At 53.1% G+C, this 18,070-nt stretch overlaps 1 protein-coding gene across 20 annotated transcripts in view; it reads right to left on the bottom strand.

The window, feature by feature from the left end:
- Positions 1-18,070, bottom strand: part of MEAK7 (MTOR associated protein, eak-7 homolog) — a 57,274-nt gene that overhangs the window by 22,670 nt on the left and 16,534 nt on the right. For 5 of the 20 annotated variants that reach the window (XM_084959439.1, XM_084959422.1, XM_003126827.5 and 2 more), the window contains exon 1: positions 742-780. The gene's annotated coding sequence lies outside the window, so the exon portion shown is untranslated. Of the gene's footprint in view, positions 1-741; positions 781-2,883; positions 3,026-4,365; positions 4,503-6,021; positions 6,267-17,823; positions 17,938-18,070 lie in introns of those variants that run through there. The other 15 variants (XM_084959423.1, XM_084959419.1, XM_084959436.1 and 12 more) reach the window with 7 other exon arrangements.

The following is an 18,070-nucleotide window of genomic DNA, read 5'->3' as shown; positions in this document are numbered from 1 at the left end:
ACTTCACCTCCAATGGGCCACTGTCCCGGGAGCAGTCACTCAGCTCTCAGTACCCTTTTTCTGACAAGACTCCATCTCATGTGCTTCAAATCCTGTTTACAGCCCAGAACCAGCAGCCCTTCTGTGAAGGGTCAGTGGAGCCCTGGCCAGCCTCAGGCTCCGCAAAGCCCCTGCTGGCCAGAACGTGACCTCTCCTGCTCCTGCCCAGGCTGGCTTCTCTCCCCCAGGGAACCCCACTGGTGACCCGCAGGTTTGCCTGGGAACACTTTCTCCTCCTTCCCCTCGGCCCTGAATTGAGCGATCAGCTCCACTCTCCCAGGACAAATCGGGGAAGCTGTGCTCAGCAAAAAGATCGCCCCAGCGCCCTCACACTTCGGAACGACCCCCTGCCTCCTCTCCTCCCGCAGAGGCTCCCCAGTCCTTCCCCTTCTATACAGCTGTCACTCTCCCTTCCGACAGCTGACCTCATGCGGAAGGTGAGGATCAGGTGAGGGTCGACCACTAGGGGAGACGCTCCCTCCCGCCCTCGCAGCCGTCCCCACCCCAGGGCACAGAGGCACAAGCTGCCAGGGAGGAGCAGGACCCAGGTACACTTTGGTACCATCTGCTCCCGGGACCAGGGCCATCGCCCCATCCGTACCCTAGCAAAGCTGTTCCCTCCAGGGTCCCCGGGCCAATGACCATTCCCCTACCCCCCACTCCCAGTTCCCAGAAGCCCTAGCCCACTGCCCCAGCACTGACCCGGCCAGCTTTTCCGGTTGCAGTCCGCAGATTGCCCCCTGGAACAGCCCACCCCGTTGCTAGGCGATGGCACTTACTGACAGCTATCTGCCCCAATAGCAGATATACAAGCATAGGGGGCGGAGCCTTATGAAAGATTCAGCCAATGGCTACGCACCGCATGGGGCCTGGCCCCTGCACAGGCGTTTGAGGGCGGAGCCAAGGGCGGGGCCGGCTGCCGGAAGGAAGGAGGTGGGAATCCCTGCCGGTTCCACTCGGGAAGGAGCTGGAGAAAGGCTGGAGGTGGGACCGGGAGGGCTGATGATGCTGATTCCTGGGAAGAGCCCGGGAAATGCACCTGGGGAGGGAGCGGGTGTCTGGGCTGGGACGTAGTAGCTGCGCTTGGCTGGGGTGAAACAAAGCACAGCTGAGAGAGAAGAAAGTAAGTCCAGGGGAGACAGGGAGAGAAGAGAAGCGGGTAACCCAGCCGGGGGACCCTCCACCACTAAGGTCTCTTCGGATTAAGACCCAGGCCACTCTCCTCTGGCAGCCCTTCCCCTGTCTCCCACTAATCGCGGTGCAGCCTCCCATCGAGAGCCGGGGCTCCTGCCTCGCAACAGCGTAGCCCCTACGTTTTCCTGGGAGCCCTCATCTCTACCTGCATTCGGACTACCAGTTCCTCCCAGTAGCCCTTCAACGTGACTAAGTCTCTCCAGTCTTGATCAACTCTCCTTTACCCTCAAGCCTTCCCCAGCTTCTCCGAGACCCCCCTCCCCCCGCCTCCACCCCCTCCACCCCAGCTTTACTCCAGACGGTAATGGGGATTTAGTCACCTTCCATTCAATCCCCAAACCACTAAATCCATGGGGCACGTTCAGTCCTTAGACACCGGGGTTCACAGCTGGCGTTCCCCACCATTAAAACTCTCCTGCCTGGACCCCGAGGTCACTCAGCCCCAGCTCTTCCCCACTCCTCCGGTAGTTGGCACTTTACCTCCACCCCTCTTTCAGCCCACGCATCCTCCCTGAGATAACATCCTTCCTCCTGTCAGCCTTCCTGGTGACGTCACTTCCCACCTGTCTGCTGAGCTGAGCCCCAAACCTGCCCGTCCAGCTGGTCTTCTAGCCTGCCCTCTGACCCCCATATGTCCACAAGGCTGTACCTCAAGCTCAGCTGGGCCAAACCCAAACACAGCCTCTTCCCTCCAAAACTGCATCTCCTATTTATTTCCTTCCTCAGGGCCGGTCACCATGCCCAAGTCAGACACATGGAACCATCTTCCTACTTCCTCTGTCCCCCATGTTCCATGGCTTACTAAGTCTGTTTTACCTCCAAGACTTGTCCCGCAGCCACCCGCTTCCCACCTGTTCCCGAGGACCCCCCTGGTTTGGGACCCCGGACTGAGAGGGCATCACAGGGCCCCCTGGGTCCTTAAATGGGCAGAATGACCACACAGATGAAACCGGCTGTGCTGTGTTGTCCTCAAGTTCACAAGGAACAGCATTTCTCAAGGACACGCGGCCGCAGCCATAAAGTGTCGCTAAGGATCCCCTTTTTTGTGTAGTGACTATTTTACTCAAAAAGAACTTTGAATTCCAAAACCATAGATGAGGAGTTGCCATTGTGGCTCAGTGGGTTAAGAACCCAACATAGGTGGGTTCTTCCCTGGCCTCATCGAGTGCGTTAAGGATCTGGTGTTGCTGTGGCTGCGGTGTAGGTCAGTAGCTCAGCTCCAATTTGACCCCTCGCCTGGGAACTTCCATATGCTGCAGTTACGGCTATCAATTAAAAAAAAAAAATCATAGATGAAATTCTACCGTAAGAATGAAACTCCCCAGGCCCCCCTGGAAAATTCCAGCCAACTCTGGCAGCGAAGCAGCCTGGACTTCCCACCCAGGTGCAGATCCAGAAAAGTGCTTTCTGGACCCAACATTCCAGAGCCCTCTTTGTAATTCCCAAGGAACAGGATCGGGGTCCACAATGCAGCCCAGACCCAATGTCGGCCCCTTCGCACATGGCCTGTTCTGTCCTGTGCCTGCTGAAACACTGCTTCTTCTCTAAGTGTCACCCAAACCCTGCCCTTGCACAAAATCCTGTGAAAATTCTCTGCCCCTGTCAGTCTGAGCTGCTCTGTGCCTGGGGCATCGGGTGAACAGACCTGACCTGTCAGACCGCAGGGGTGATCTTGGTGGTCGGGGGCCCGTGGGACGAGGACAGCTGTAGGGTCCTACAGGACTGGTCTCAGGTCCCCCACAGCACAGAGCGCCTACTGTATGCCAGGCGTGATGACCCAACAGTGAGCGGCACAGTCCCCGCCCTCAGCACCCTCTATCACTCAGTCCCAGCCCTTGAATGAGTGGGGACGAGGTGATTAAATTTAGGGGAGAGGATGGCGGGGGGTGTGGCTGTGGAGGAGAGTCTTGGGGAAGATAAGGAGGGAAAAAACCAGGACAGTGAGCGGCCAAGCGGGAAAACAAGTAAGAAACACACAGAGACGTTGAGGTTTCGAAAGAATTCCGAGCTGGAGGTTCCTTTAAAAACTGAAAAAAAGAGCTACCATATGACCCAGCAATCCCACTCCTGGGCATCTATCCAGAGAAAATTCTAATTCCAAAAGATTCATGCACCCCAATATTCAAAGCAGCCCTATTTTTTTTCTTATCAAATAGTCTTAATTGTAATAAACTGTTATTTCCCCAATACAATTTTTTCTACTGTCCAGCATGGTGACCCAGTTATACATATATGTACACATTCTTTTTTCTCACATTATCATGCTCCATCACAAGTGACTAGACATAGTTCCCAGTGCTACACAGCAGGATCTCATTGCTAATCCATTCCAAAGGCAATAGTCTGCATCTATTAACCCCAAGCTCCCCAACCACCCCACTCCCTCCCCTTCCCCCTTCGCAACCACAAGTCTATTCTCCAAGTCCATGAGTTTCCTTTCTGTGGAAAGGTTCCTTTGTGCCATATATTAGATTCCAGATATATGTGAAATCATATGGTATTTGTTTTTCTCTTTCTGACTTACTTCACTCGGTATGAGAGTCTCTAGTTCCATCCATGGTGCCGCAAATGGCATTATTTTGTTCTTTTTTACAGGTGAGTAATATTCCATTGTGTACATATACCACATCTTCCTAATCCAATCAACTGTCGATGGACATTTGGGTTGTTTCCATGTCTTGGCTACTGTGAATAGCAAAGCAGCACTATTTTTTACAGCCAAGACATGGATGTAGCCTAAAGGTCCATATACGCATATGGTACACAGACACAATGGAATACTACTTGGTCATAAAAAGGGAATGAAATGATACCATTTGCAGCAGCATGGAAGGACCTAGAGATTATCATACTAAGTGAAGTAAATCAGACAGAGAAAGGCAAATATCTCATGATATCACTTATGTGCGGAATCTAATTTTTTCTGGCCACGCCCATGGCATGCAGAAGTTCCCAGGCCAGGGACTGAACTTGCACCACAGTTGTAACTAGAGCCACAGTGATGACAATGCCAGATCCTTAGCCCGCTGAGCTGAGCCACAAGGGAACTCCTGGGACCTAATTTTTTAAATGATATAAATGAACTTATTTACAAAACAGAAACAGACACATGGACCTCAAAATCAAACTTACCTTTACCAAAGGGTAAGACGGGGGGAGAGGTAGATTAGGAGCCTGGGTTACCGTATGCACACGGCTGTATCCAAAGCAGAGCGCCAGCAAGGGCTTGCCGCAGAGCACAGGGACCTCCGCTTGTTATTTTGTGACAGCTATAAGGCAAAAGAGTCAGAAAAGGAATAAATATATATATTTAACTAAATCACTTTGCTGTAAACCTGAAAGTAACCCAACCTTGTAGATCAATTATACTTCAATTTTAAAAATAATAAAGAAAACCAAACAAAGCAAAACTCAGAAGCTATCTGAACCTTTGCCCTTTTTGTGCCAAGGACCTACCACCTTCCCAAGCTCTTTCTGTCCACCCTCGAAGCCATCCTCCCTGCCAACCAGATGCTTCCTGGCCAGAGTCCCTTCCTGCCTGGTGCCCGGGGGCTGCCAGCCCATACGTCGCGGTCCCTTGTGGGGAGGCAGGTTTGAGCACCAAGGTTGTTCCATGAGAGCAAAGTGTCTGGAAGCTCAGCTGCCCCCACCTTCCTGTGGGCTGTGGACCCGAGCGAGTAATCCCAGATCACTCAGCTCTCTGCCACCTGCAGCCAACGCAGTGGAAGGGTGGGCCTCCCCATATTTACGCAAACAAACCTCGTAGCGGGGGTTGTGTTCACATAAAAATGTGATTTCCTACAGGCGCCAAGTACACCAAGGTGGGGAGCCGTGGGGGTCCCAGGCACAGGCACTTGGTGGGGGGGAACCCCTGGCTGTAGAGAGTCCAACAGTAAAACCAACAAAAAGTTGAGAGTTCCTGTCACGGCTCAGCAGGTGATGAATCTGACTAGTATCCATGAGGATGCAGGTTTGATCCCTGGCCTCACTCAGTGGGTTAAGCATCCAGAGTTGCCATGAGCTGTGGTGTAGGTCACAGACTCGGCTCGGATCTGGCGTGGCGGTGGCTGTGGTGTAGGCCGGCAGCTGTAGCTCTGATTCGACCCCTAGCCTGGGAACTTCCATATGCCGCAGGTGTGGCCCTAAAAAGTCAAACACAAAAAACAAAAACAGGAAAAAACAATGAAAAGTCAGTCTACTTTTTATCACCTAGCGCCAGCAAGTCTAAGCACATCAAGGGATCTCACTCGCCTCCCTGAAAAAGCCTTTTATGGGGCCACACACTTAACCAGGGGTTGGCAGATTCTCTCTGTCAAGGGCCGGATCGTAAATATTTTCAATTTTTTAAGCCGCACCATCTCTGTCACAACCACTCGAAGCTGTTGTGGCACACAAACAGCCACCAGAGAAGAACAACTGGACCTGGCCGTGCTCCTCCACGGCTTAACTTGAGGATTCTGAAATCTGGCTTTCGCAGAATTCTCACACGACATGAAATATGCTTTTGATTTCGTTTTCCAGTCACTTAAAGTGCGACAGTCATTCTTAGCTCACTGGCTGTCCGGGAGCAGGCAGTGGCCAGATTTGGCTTGCAAGCCGTAGGTACTTCACCCCTGTTCCGAAGATCGACCATAGTTATTGTCGTGTTTCAAAAATATTTGTTTTTACTTAAACGCTTTATTTATAGTTATAATATTTACATAAGGTTCAAATTGTACATATTTATTACATTTCCTTTAAAAATCAGGTTTACCAATCCTGTTTGAAATTGCATCGAAAAACAAAAACCTTTAGAGTTCCCGTCTTGGCGCAGCAGAAACGAATCCCACTAGGAACCACAAGGTTGCAGATTCGATCCCTGGTCTCACTTGGTCGGGTTAAAGATCTGGCATGGCCATGAGCTGTGGTGTAGTTCGCAGATGCAGCTCGGATCTGGCATTGCTGTGGCTCTGGCGTAGGCTGGCAGCAACAGCTCCGACTGGACCCCTGGGAGCCTCTGTGTGCCCCGTGTGCGGCCCTGAAGAGACAAAAGACTGTGGAAATAAACTAACCAACAAGGTGAAAGACCTATATGCTGAGAGCTATAAAACACTGATGAAGGAAGTTCCCGTCGTGGCGCAGTAGTTAACGAATCCGACTGGGAACCATGAGGTTGCGGGTTTGATCCCTGCCCTTGCTCAGTGGGTTAAGGAGCTGGCGTTGCCGTGAGCTGTGGTGTAGGTTGCAGACACTGCTCAGATCCCGCGTTGTTGTGGCTCTGGTGTAGGCTGGCAGCTACAGCTCCAATTAGACCCCTAGCCTGGGAACCTCCATATGCCAAGGGAGTAGCCCAAGAAATGGCAACAAAAAAAGCACTGATGAAGGAAACTGAAGATGAATCAAAGAAAGAGAAAGACTATCTGATGTTCTTGGATTGGAAGAATTATCACTAAAACGACCCTGCTGCTTAAAGGAATCTACAGATTTTAACACAATCCCTATCAAATTACCCAAGACACTTCTCACAGAACTAGAACTGATAAGCCCAAAATTTAGATGGAACCACAGAAGACCCAGAATTGCCAAAGCCATCCTGAGGGGAAAGGACAGAGGTGGAGACACAACCATCCCAGATATCAGACGATACTACAGAGCTGCAGTAATCCGGGCAGCATGGTACTGGCACAAAAACAGACATACGGATCAATGGAACAGAGCAGAGAGCCCAGAAATAAACCTTCCGGTAAACTCTTCTTCAACAAAAGAGGGAAGAACATACAATGGGGGAAAGGGCAGTCTCTTCGGTACGTGGTGTTGGGACAGCCACATGCAAATCAGTGAAGTTGGAACACACCCTCGCATCGCACATAAAAATAAACTCAAACTGGCATAAAGCCTTTTTTTTTTTTTTTTTTTTTTTTTGCCATTTCTAGGGCTGCTCCCACAGCATATGGAGGTTCCCAGGCTAGGGGTCTAATCAGAGCTGTAGCCACTAGCCTACACCAGAGCCACAGCAACACGGGATCTAAGCTGTGTCCGCAATCTACACCACAGCTCATGGCAAGGCCGGATCCTTAACCCACTGAGCAAGGGCAGGGATCGAACCCGCAACCTCATGGTTCCTAGTCGGATTCGTTAACCACTGAGCCACAATGGGAACTCCTTTTGTCTCTCTCTTTTTTTTAAAGCCTTAAATATAAGACATGACACCATGAAACTCCTAGAAGAGAACTCTCTAACATAAATCATACCCATATTTTCTTAGCTCAGTTTCCCTAGGCAAAAGAAATAAAAGCAAAAATAAACAAATGAGACCTAATCCAATTTGCAAGCTTCTGGACAGCAAAGGAAAACATAAACAAAATAAAAAGACAATCTATGAATGGGAGAATATACTTGCAAATGATGCAACTGACAAGGGCTTAATTTACAAAATACACAAGTAGCGCATACAAGCCGATATCAAAAAGCAAACAACCCAATCAAAAAATGGGCAGAAGGCTTCGAAGGTCATTTCTCCAAAGAAGACATACAGACATCTCAGGAACGTGAAAAGATGCTCAAAGACATCTAGCAAATCCAAACTACAAAGAGGTACCACCCCACACGGTTCAGCGTGGCCACGATTAATAAGTCTAAAAATAATAAACGCCAGACAGGGCGTAGGGAAAAGGGCACCTCCTACGCTGTCGGTGGGAAGGTAAACTGACGCAACCACGACGGAGAACAGCACAGAGGTTCCTTAAAAACGTAAAAACTGGAGCTGCCATTGTGGCTCGGCAGGTTGAGAACCTGACTAGTATCTAAGAGGATGGGGATAAAACCCCTGGCCTCGCTCCGTGGGTTAAGGATCCAGCACTGCTGTGGCTGTGGTGGAGGTTGACAGCTGCAGCTCCCATTCAACTCCTACCCTGGGAACTTCCATATGCCGCAGGTGCAGCCCTCCCCCCCCCAAAAAAAACCTAAAAAAACTAAAAATAGGAGTTCTCAGGGTGGCACGGCAGGTTGAGGATTCAGTGTTGTTTCTGAGGTCATGTGGGTTTGATCCCTGGCCTGGCACAATGGGTTAAAGATCTGATATTGCTACATCTGTGCTGTAGGTTATAGGTGCAGCTTGGATTCTGTCCCTGGCCTGGGAACTTGCCTATGCTCTGGATGTAGCCGAAAATAAATAAATAAATAAAAACAAAATTGCCATATGATCCTGCAACCCTACTCCTGGGCATATATCTGGAAAAGATGAAAAACCCTAATGTGAAAAGAAACACACACTCCAGAGCTCACAGAAGCACTATTTATAACAGCCAAGACATGGAAACAAACTAAATGCCCATCAACAGAAGACTGGATAAAGAAGCTGTGGACCATATATACAACGGAGTACTACGCAGCCATAAAAAAAGAATGAAATAATGCCATCTGCACCACCATGAATGGACCTAGAGATTATCATGCTAAATAAGATGGAGAAAGACAAATATGCTAAGATATGACTTATACGTGGAATCTAAAAAATAATACAAGTGAACTTAGAAACAGATTCACAGACACAGACAACAAACTTATGCTGACCAAAGAGAAAGGAGGGGAGGGACAAATGAGGAGTTTGGGATTAACAGATACGCGCTACTGCATATAAAGCACATAAATGACAAGGACCTAGGGTGTAACACAGGGAGCTACATTTACTATCTCGTAATAACCTCGTAATGGAAAAGAATCTGAAAAAAAGACCATCTACATAAATATATATTTATATATGTATATACAACTAAATCATTTTGCTGTACTCATGAAACTAACACAATATATAGTTTGATAGAAAATAAGTAAATTTTTTAAAAACTGGGTTTATTTGGAGACTGCCCAGTTGTACATCCAGCCTCAACACACACAGACCCTGCCACAGGCACTCATCTCAAGAGTGAGTCTTCCCATCATGGCTGAGCAGTTAATGAACCTGACTAGTATCCATGAGGACATAGGTTCGATCCCTGGCCTCGCTCAGTGGGTTAAGGATCCGATGTTGCTGTGAGCTGTGGTATAGGTCACAGATGCGGCTTGGATCTGGCGTTGCTGTGGCTGTGGTGTAGGCCAGCGGCTACAGCTCCAAATCAACCCCTAGCCTGGGAACCCTGATGTGCTGAGAGTGTGGCCCTAAAAAGATGAAGGAAGGGGGGAGGGGGGGACAGCGACGGGAAAGACCAAGAAACAGGCCTCAGGCCACCTCCGTGCTGTCACCCTATACGACCACTGGTATAGCCCTGTGCAAGGTGGCCTCACGCTTATGACCCCCCCTACTCACACCGCTGCTGCCGCACGAGAGACACCTGGAAAGCAAAGCGAATGAACCATGTGCCCGCATATACGACCCACCAAAGACACGCGCCAGCGGGGGCCATCCCCCTTCCAAAGCCTCCAGCAATCCGGGTGGAGGCTCCTGCCTGGAGGAGGCGCCGCCCGAGCGGCTCTTCTCTCCACCCGCCTGGGCTGCACACGGTGGCTTCCTCCCAAAGGGACGGGGATCAACCGCACGGCGGAGAAAACAAGCCGCCCCAGGCCGGGGACTGCGGCCAACACCAATGGTGACAAACCGCCTGGACAGAGGAGGCCCTGGACCCGAGGACCCCTCGTGACCTTGGCCCGGGGTCCCCGTCCCCAGCCAACCATCTCTCCTCCCAAAGCACAGCTCGTCACAGACCCAGCCAACGCCACCCCTTCACTCTCCTGCAGGCCCAGGACTCTGGCCCCCGGTCCCATCTGTGTGTCCTCTTTCCCTGGGACTGTCCACCCACACCGCTCCCCTCCCACAAGCTGTTCGTCCACTGCGCTGTGCCCCGCGCTGCTCTGCCTGCTGCCGGGTGCCCCCTGTACCTTCTCAACATCGCCACTCCAGGAAGCAAAGCCCCCCCAGGAGGAAGGGTCAGAGGGCCAAGGTCACAGAGGCAAGGGGCATCTGGGGAGCAAACCCTTGGAGGGCTGAGTCCACCTCCCCAGGAGTGGGCGGGGAGCCCGCCTCTGACCTCTAGGCCTGGGAGGTGGCGGCTCCAGTGCCCCTCTGGGCGCTCCAGCCACTGACCATGGCACCCCTGCCATAGCTAAGCTGTGGGGACAGCAGAGCAACCACCCTGCCACCCAGCAGAGTCAGAGGTGGGGGAGGCATCAGGACACATCTTGTGCAGAGCTGCCAGGAACCATGGTGACTCTCCCCAGGGCTCCGCGGTGACAGGTGGCAGGGGGTCCTCCAGCCCAGGGCAGACTGGGAGCTGCCAGCCACAGCCAGGCCCAGTCAGGGAGCTGCAGGGCCAAGGATGCACAGAAGTGGCCGTGAGATCAAAGTCAGCCGGAGACCCGGGCGAGGCCCAGATGGCCTGAAGCCAGCTCGCCCGTGGGAGGCCAGACAACAGCCCCCCAACCTGTGGATATGTGACCTGACGGAGGGCAAAAGGGACTCTGTGATCAGGTCAAGGAGCTTGAGATGGGATCCTGGATTATCCACGTGGGCCCGTGTCACCACAGGTCCTCATAAGAGAGCCGGAGGGTCAGAGTCAGACAAGAAGATGTGACACAACAAGGCGGCGGGGGCGGGGGGGGGGACAACTGGGAGATGACACGCCTACCGGTGTGAAGATGAAGGAAGGATTCCTAGGATCTAGAAAAGGCAGGGGAGGAACTCTCTAGAACCTCCAGAGAGAACACAGCCTGGCAGACACCTGAACAGAAAGAGCATAAGTGAACGTCTCAAGCCATGACACTGGCTCCAGCAGCAGTGACACAAACAAACTGTCATCAGTCAAGTGAAAACTTCCTGCCTACATCACCTCCCGTCCCTCCACTGTGAGCTGAGCCTGGAAGGGCACGAACAAGGGTCCCAGTTATATTTGAATTTCAGACAAACAATGAATAGTTCTTTAGTAATGAATAGTCCCAAATGTTGCATGGGACATACTTATACTGAAAAGAAATGATTTGTCCTTTGCCCGAAATACAAATTTAACTGGACGATGAGGTTTTTTCTGGCAACCCTGACCAGAAACAGTGGCTGTAAGGGAAGGAGGGAACAAAGAGGAGGCAAGCCACCCAGCCGCCTCCCTCCCGGCAGGTGCTCCAGGGGAGGGAGGCCAGACATTCAATGTTAAATGGAGCCCCAAGCTTCATTAGCTGGGATTGGACATCTTCCAGTAATGAAGTGGAGAGGGACTGCTTCCGAGCCAAAGAGACCCCAGGACCTGACATCCTTAAAGTGGAGAGAGAAAAACCACAGAGAAGGTCCGGGCTTTTCACGCAAGGGTGAGAAGGTGGCTCCATAGTGAGCAGGTTGGAGGGGGGAGGGCAGCAGGAAATAAAGCTGGTTTGGGGATTTGGGGGGGCCACACCCATGGCACATGGAAGTTCCTGGGCCAGGATTGAAACCCAAGCCACTGCACAGACAACAGAACTCCACAAAGCTGGTTTGGTGACTGCACCTGCCAGGCTGTCTTGGACCAGGGACAAGAGAATGGCTCAGCTCAGGCTCCGGCCCAAGGCGACGGTGCAAATAGATGCTGGCTGCGACCAGGAGCCCTGTGTTTGCTGTGCACTTTCTCCGCTGGATGAGGAGCCACTGCAGGGCAGGGCACCGGCCTTTCCCATTGCCCACGCGCAGTCTGTGCCTGTGTCCTTGCAGACTCGGCACAGCCAATGTAGCCCTGTGCCCACAAGGTGGCGCTCATGATCACTGCAAAACAATCAGCTCAGCTCTTGGTTTTCTTTTCACATTAAAACTTTTGGAATAATTTCTGACTTCCAAGGTTGTTGAGAATAGGATACAGAGAGGTCCCGTGTATCCCACACTGAGTCTCCCCTGTGGCTAATGTCTTACAATTGTCTAGAACATTTGTCCCCACTGATGAACCAATGCTGATCCCAGGGTCCCTTCAGTCTCCTGGGGCATCTCTGGGCTCTGACAGCTCCTCGGGCTTCCCTGGCTGCCGACGGCCTGGAGGAGTGTGTCGTAAGGTGCCTTCAAACGGGGTTTGTCTGGCGCATCCCTCGTGATTAGGCTGGGCTTGTGCTGTGGGGTGCGAAGCCCCCACAGGTGCAGTGCCCCCCTCACAAAGCCTATCAAGGGCGCAGGTGTCCCCGAGGCCCCACTGCTGGTGTTGGCCGTGGCCACCTGGCCAAGGTCAGCGCCATCCGCTTTCCTCTGGACAGTCACTTCCTTCCGTTTTCTATAATGCGCTCCCTGGATCATGTGGGTTTTTTTTTTTTTTTTTTTTTTAAGGTTTCTCCCTTTTTTGGGGTGGGGTGGCAAGTCAGAAGTACAGTAGTTTCTAGGCCAGGGATTGAACCCGTGCTACGGCAGTGACAACACCAGATCCTTAACTCTTTGAGCCACCCGAGAACTCCTAAAGGTTTCATTTTTTAAGCCATTTCCTGTCATTTCTGGTTCAGCTGGGACAGCGGGGGCGGGGGTGAGAAGTGGGGGACAGGGGGTGCCTGTCACATGAGGTGAGAACAAAGTGGAGACATGCAGCCAGGAGTTCACAGAGTTTGGAGCCTAAGACAGTTCCTTGGGGTTCCTGCCTCTTCCCACCTAGCCAATGATCCAGGTAAAACCCCATCGGTGTCCTTGAAGGGGTCACAGGAAGGAGCGCCCAGGAGAGGGCAGCCAGGGACAGTAGTGTGAGAGGGGACTGGCCATCTGCCCTGCTGGCAGCCCCAGGATGCAGAGCACGAGCACGTGGCATCACACATGTGCCCCCCACGCCTGACCCGCAGGCTCCGCTGCTGAAAGGAGGGGATAGATGCAGAGAAGACCCCAAGGACAAGCCCTGAACCCATCCAGCGACCTCCTGGCTTCAATTCTACAGCTGATTCCTGTGGCTGCCTCCTGCCCCCCTGGGGCCCTGGTCACACGGCCTCCTTCGCGGCGCGTTCTGAGCCAGGCGCGCTGCAGCGCTAGTAACATCCTGGTTTTGAGCAAGTGTGTAGGAGGTGAACCCGGCGTTTCTCACCACGATAAAACCCTGTGTTTCTGCTTTTGTGGTGCACCCGCCTTTTTCTTCTTCTCTAAAACCATAAAAGGTGTCGAATCCCCCACTGCTCAGGCGGGCGCCTCCAGGGCTGGGCTCAGAGGCCCCAGCAGCGCCCGCTCACCTGTGTGCAGGCTTCCAGGGGTTGCCTTATAAGGTGAAAAGCAGCTGTGGGTTCAGCCCCGGGCTCAGAGAGGAAGCCCTCAGTGTCACAAGAGGCTCTGCACAGATCTCTGCAGAAGGCCGGCCTCCCAGCGGCCGCCCAGCCCGCAGCCAGCTCGCTGCCGGCTATCTGCGACAACCAGGGGTTAGGGGGCAAGGTCAGTGGGGACATCTTACCTCCTGCCCAGCAGCTGACGCCAGAAGAGAGGTTGGGGCCTCATCGCCAGCTAGGGCAGTGGGGAGGGGACAGGGGTGGGGGGGCAGGGAGGGGGCTGGGCAGCAGAGGAAGGAGGGGACTGTGACACCAGGGGACCAGAGAAGATGCAGTTTGGGCTTTCACATATGACAATACTTGTAATCGTCGGCTCCCTGCGACTATGGGCCAGGTCCTTACCAAGTGCCCAACACACAGTCTCTCCCTTGAGCCTCACACAGCTGAGCAGGCTACACTCCATAATTAGTCCCACTTTACAGATCAGGAAAACTGAGGCTCAGAGGAGGGCAGTAACTTATCTAGGGTGAGATAAGTAACTTATCTATCAGACAAGCAGCCAGTGGGAGAGACAAAAGAGGCTTCCAGGAGTGGAAGGAACGCAGCTGTGCTGTTCGAATCTGCAGCCCCACCCCACCCCACCCGGCCCATGGCCACGGGTGGCTTCCAAGCCTCTCAACTGGTCCCATCTGAGATGTGCTGTAAGTGTGCCACTCAGAGTTGAGGCTTGAGTTTTGGTTTGGGGTTTTGGGCTTTTTTTAAGTAAAAAAAAAAAAAAAAAAATTTAAGGGAGTTCCCATCGTGGCACACAGAAACGAATCTGACTAGAACTAGGAGGCTGTGGGTTTGATCCCTGGCCTCGCTCAGTGGGTTAAGGATCTGGCGTTGCCGTGAGCTGTGGTGCAGGTCACAGACTCAGATCCCGCGTGGCTGTGGCTGTGGTGTAGGCCGCCAGCTGGAGCTCCAGTTGGAGCCCTAGACTTGGAACCTCCATATGCCGCAGGTGCAGCCCTAAAAAGACAATTAAAAAAAAAAGAGAAAGAAAACATAACTATGTATCATTTTGTGAAACTTTAAATGGAATAGCTTGGAGTTCCCGTCGTGGCGCAGTGGTTAACGAATCCGACTAGGAACCATGAGGTTGCGGGTTCGGTCCCTGCCCTTGCTCAGTGGGTTAAGGATCCGGCGTTGCCGTGAGCTGTGGTGTAGGTTGCAGACGCGGCTCGGATCTGGCGTTGTTGTGGCTCTGGCGTAGGCTGGGGGCTACAGCTCCGATTAGACCCCTAGCCTGGGAACCTCCATATGCCACGGGAGCGGCCCAAGAAATAGCAAAAAATAAAATAAAATAATAAAAATAAAAATCTCAAACATTTTAACCTTCATTTTCAAATAATTGTAGATGCATGGGAAGTTGCAAAGACAGTACACAGAGGTCCCGGGTGCCCTTCCCTCAGTGTCACATGGTGACATCTTAGGCCACCATTGTCCTTTAACAAAACCAGGAAACCGCTGTGTGTGCGCGTGTGACTCGAGGTGCCTTCATCCCGCGTGTGGGTTCCTGCGACCTCCACCACCCCGACTCACAGACCGGCTGTGAGTGTCCGGCTGCTGCCTCCCTGTAATTACACAAGAGGTGACGGGTGGGAATGCTAACTTGGCTGCGCGGGTCAAACAACACGCGGCGTTAAGATGCATGTCGCCCATGTCTTTTCCCTTTGAAAACGCGCCGCTGGAGCCCTTCGAGTGGTGCAGGGCGCCTCGTCCCACCGGGCAGCGTGGGCTAGGACTTCAGACCCGCTCGGCCGTTAGGACAGGGGCCCTGCCCCCCCGAGCCTGGCTCCTCCGCAGCAGACTGGCCTTCAGAGTAAGTACAGCTGCTCGTGCGCTGAGTGCATGTGCTCAGCGCCGGTTGTGTGCCGGGCATTCCGCTAAGGGCTGGGGACACGGACGCAAAGGCGGTGGCTCAGAAGCATGAACCGGCTCCAGCCCCCAGAGCCCGGGACCCGGAAGCAGAGGATCCCGGCATCCCACTCGCTTCCGGACGCCTCCCGCAAGTCCGAGGGAGGCAGAGGGAAGGAAGGAAGAGGCCGTGGCGGGAAGACGATGGGCCCGCACAGCCCAGTTCCCGGCGGAGACTCGGAGGCTGGCCCCACTCCCCAGCGCCCCTCCCGCCACGGGCCACCTGTCCTTCCATCCATCCCAGAGGCTCCCAGCACCAGCTGCCCCTTCGAGGCACCTGAAAAGCTTTTTCTTTTCTAAAGCCTTATGACAAAAATTTTCTAACAGGAGGAAAAGCAGACTAATAAAACCAACTTTACACCCACCACCTGCATCTTACCCGTCATCCACATTTTGCCCTCTCTCCTGTTGTTCACGAGTGTGTTTGAAAGAAAGTCATCCTGTTATCTTAGCCTTAAACAGGTCCGTCTGCATCCCTTCGTAAAAATGGCACCCTCCTGCCCAACCACAACGCCATTACCAACAATTCCTTTTTGGGCCATGCCCATGGCGTACCACAGTTCCAGAGCCGGGGATCGAACACGCACCACAGCAGGGACAAGGCCAGATCCTTAACCTGCTGCACCACCAGGGAACTCCCAACAATAATTCCTTAATATAATCTGGTCGTCACGCTTTGGACTCTGATTAGAAATGCTGGGTCGTGGGCCTTGCCCCGGACCTGCTCAATCAGAATCTGCATTTTCCTAAGGTCCCCGAGAAATCTGCGGGCGCACTGGTCCACACGATGAAGTCCGAACCCAGGACCAAAGACCGGGACCGTACTTGCAAACAGTCACTGCTGATGTGCTCGGTTCGGATGCCGTCCAGCTGGCAGAGGGCGGCCCCAATTCAGTATGACTGGTGTCCTATTAAAAACGAGAGACCGACACGCATAAAGGGAGGGAGACGTGAGGAGGGAGAGAGCAGAGAGCCGTCCCTAAGCCGAGGAGACAGGCCCCAAGCAGACTCTCTCGGCCTCGGAAGGACCAGCTCTGCCGAGAGCCGTCTCGAGTTCAGACTCCTGGCTCCCAGAGCTGAGACAGGACACAGTTCATTGTTTAAGGCACAGTTTGTGGGCCTCTGTGGCACCAGCCCCTGGACACCCAGCATCAGAGTTCCCCTGAGGGTTTTGTTTTGGCCACGCCAGTACCTGGGCCAGGGATCGAACCTGCACCACAGCAGTCACCTGAGTCCCTGCAGTGATATGCTGGGTCCTTAACCTAATGCACCACAAAGGAATTCCCCTCTGGGAATTTTGTTTTTTGTTTTTTTATGGCTGCACCCTTGACAAATGGAAGTTCGTGGGCCAGGGATGGTTTCCAGCCACAGCTGCAAACTACGCTGCAGGTGGACCAACACAGGATCCTTTAACCCACTGCGCCCAGATGGGGATCAAACACACGCCTCCACAGCAACCTGAGCCACGGCAGCAGGATTCCTAACCCACTTCACCACAGGGGGAACTCCCCTCTGTGGGTTTTTTAAAACTGCCCCCAGCAGAGCCCGCGCTGGAAAGTTCCTACATAACCAGTCTGGGATGGGGATTTGGGGGTGGGCATTTTTAACCCTCCTGAGGGGTTCCCAGCTGCAGCCCAGGCTGGAACCGCTGCTCCACTTTCCCCTTTAATCATCACAGCAGCCGGGGAACCCCCATCTGCTGCCTACCGTTCTGTGGGGAAGGGCTAGCCAGGTCTTTGCAGAGATAAATACCCAAACCAGGGCTGGAGCCCCGTAAGCAGGGGTTGTCAACGTGGGGTCCTGGACCAGTAGCTCAGCACCACCCAGGAGCTCCTGAGAAACTCAGATCCTCCCGCCCCACGCAGACCTCCTGGATCAGAGACCCCGCAGTGGGGCCCGGCGAGCTGTGTTTGCCCCTCAGGTTGGAGAGCAGAGCCTCAGAGAGGCGTGGCCTCTGCGCACACGTGGTCCCGTAGCTGCCCCTGCACCAGCCGGTGGGGATGTGAAAGACCATCAGCACAACGAAGCAAAATCGCCAGCTGAAAACCGGGTATCTCCTCCCTGACCTGCTGACACCTCCAAGTCTGGTTCCCAGTTTGCTAATTAATTTGCTGGCTGCAACATGCACACATGAACATGGTAACCATTGCAAACGGCCCAGGAGCAGGTGGAACTCTCACCGGGGTTCCCAGTCCTGCTCCCGAGGGGCTGCCGTGGCCAGAAGCTTCTGGTGGGTTTTCCCAGAGCTCTGCTATGAATCCATTTCACACCCATCCGTCTGTCTCCCTTAAACACGGACGCCAGAAGCTGATGCACTGCTACCCCTTCTTCCTCCTCCACCTTTTTTTTTTTTTTTAGGGCCACACCCTCAGCATATGGAGGTTCCCAGCCTAGGGGTTGAATCGGAGCTACAGCTGCCAGCCTACACCGCAGCTCACAGCAATGCCAGATCCTTAACCCACTGAGTAAGGCCAGGGATCAAACCTGCATCCTCATGGATGTTCCTCAGGTTCGTTTTCCCTGAGCCACGACGGGAGCTCCCCTCCTCCTCTTTTCCACAGAGCCACACAAGCCTCGGATTTCATTGTATGCCACCACCTGGGAACACAGAACTCATTAAGCCAATCCCTACAGGTGAGCTTTCTGAAAAAAGCTTCCCATCTTTTCTTTGTATGTGTGATGCTGCAGTGAACACCCTTGTGCATATATACCTTTAACCAAGGGCCGAACA

The sequence above is a fragment of the Sus scrofa genome, chromosome 6 (genome assembly GCF_054392235.1).
Source record: "Sus scrofa isolate SSC_HxYL_T2T_F1_AM1 chromosome 6, Sscrofa_HxYL_maternal_Yorkshire_Landrace_v2.0, whole genome shotgun sequence".
NCBI classification, from domain to species: domain Eukaryota; kingdom Metazoa; phylum Chordata; class Mammalia; order Artiodactyla; family Suidae; genus Sus; species Sus scrofa.
Note: the sequence above shows the minus strand (reverse complement) of the source record. Positions and strands in the feature narration are given on the sequence as shown.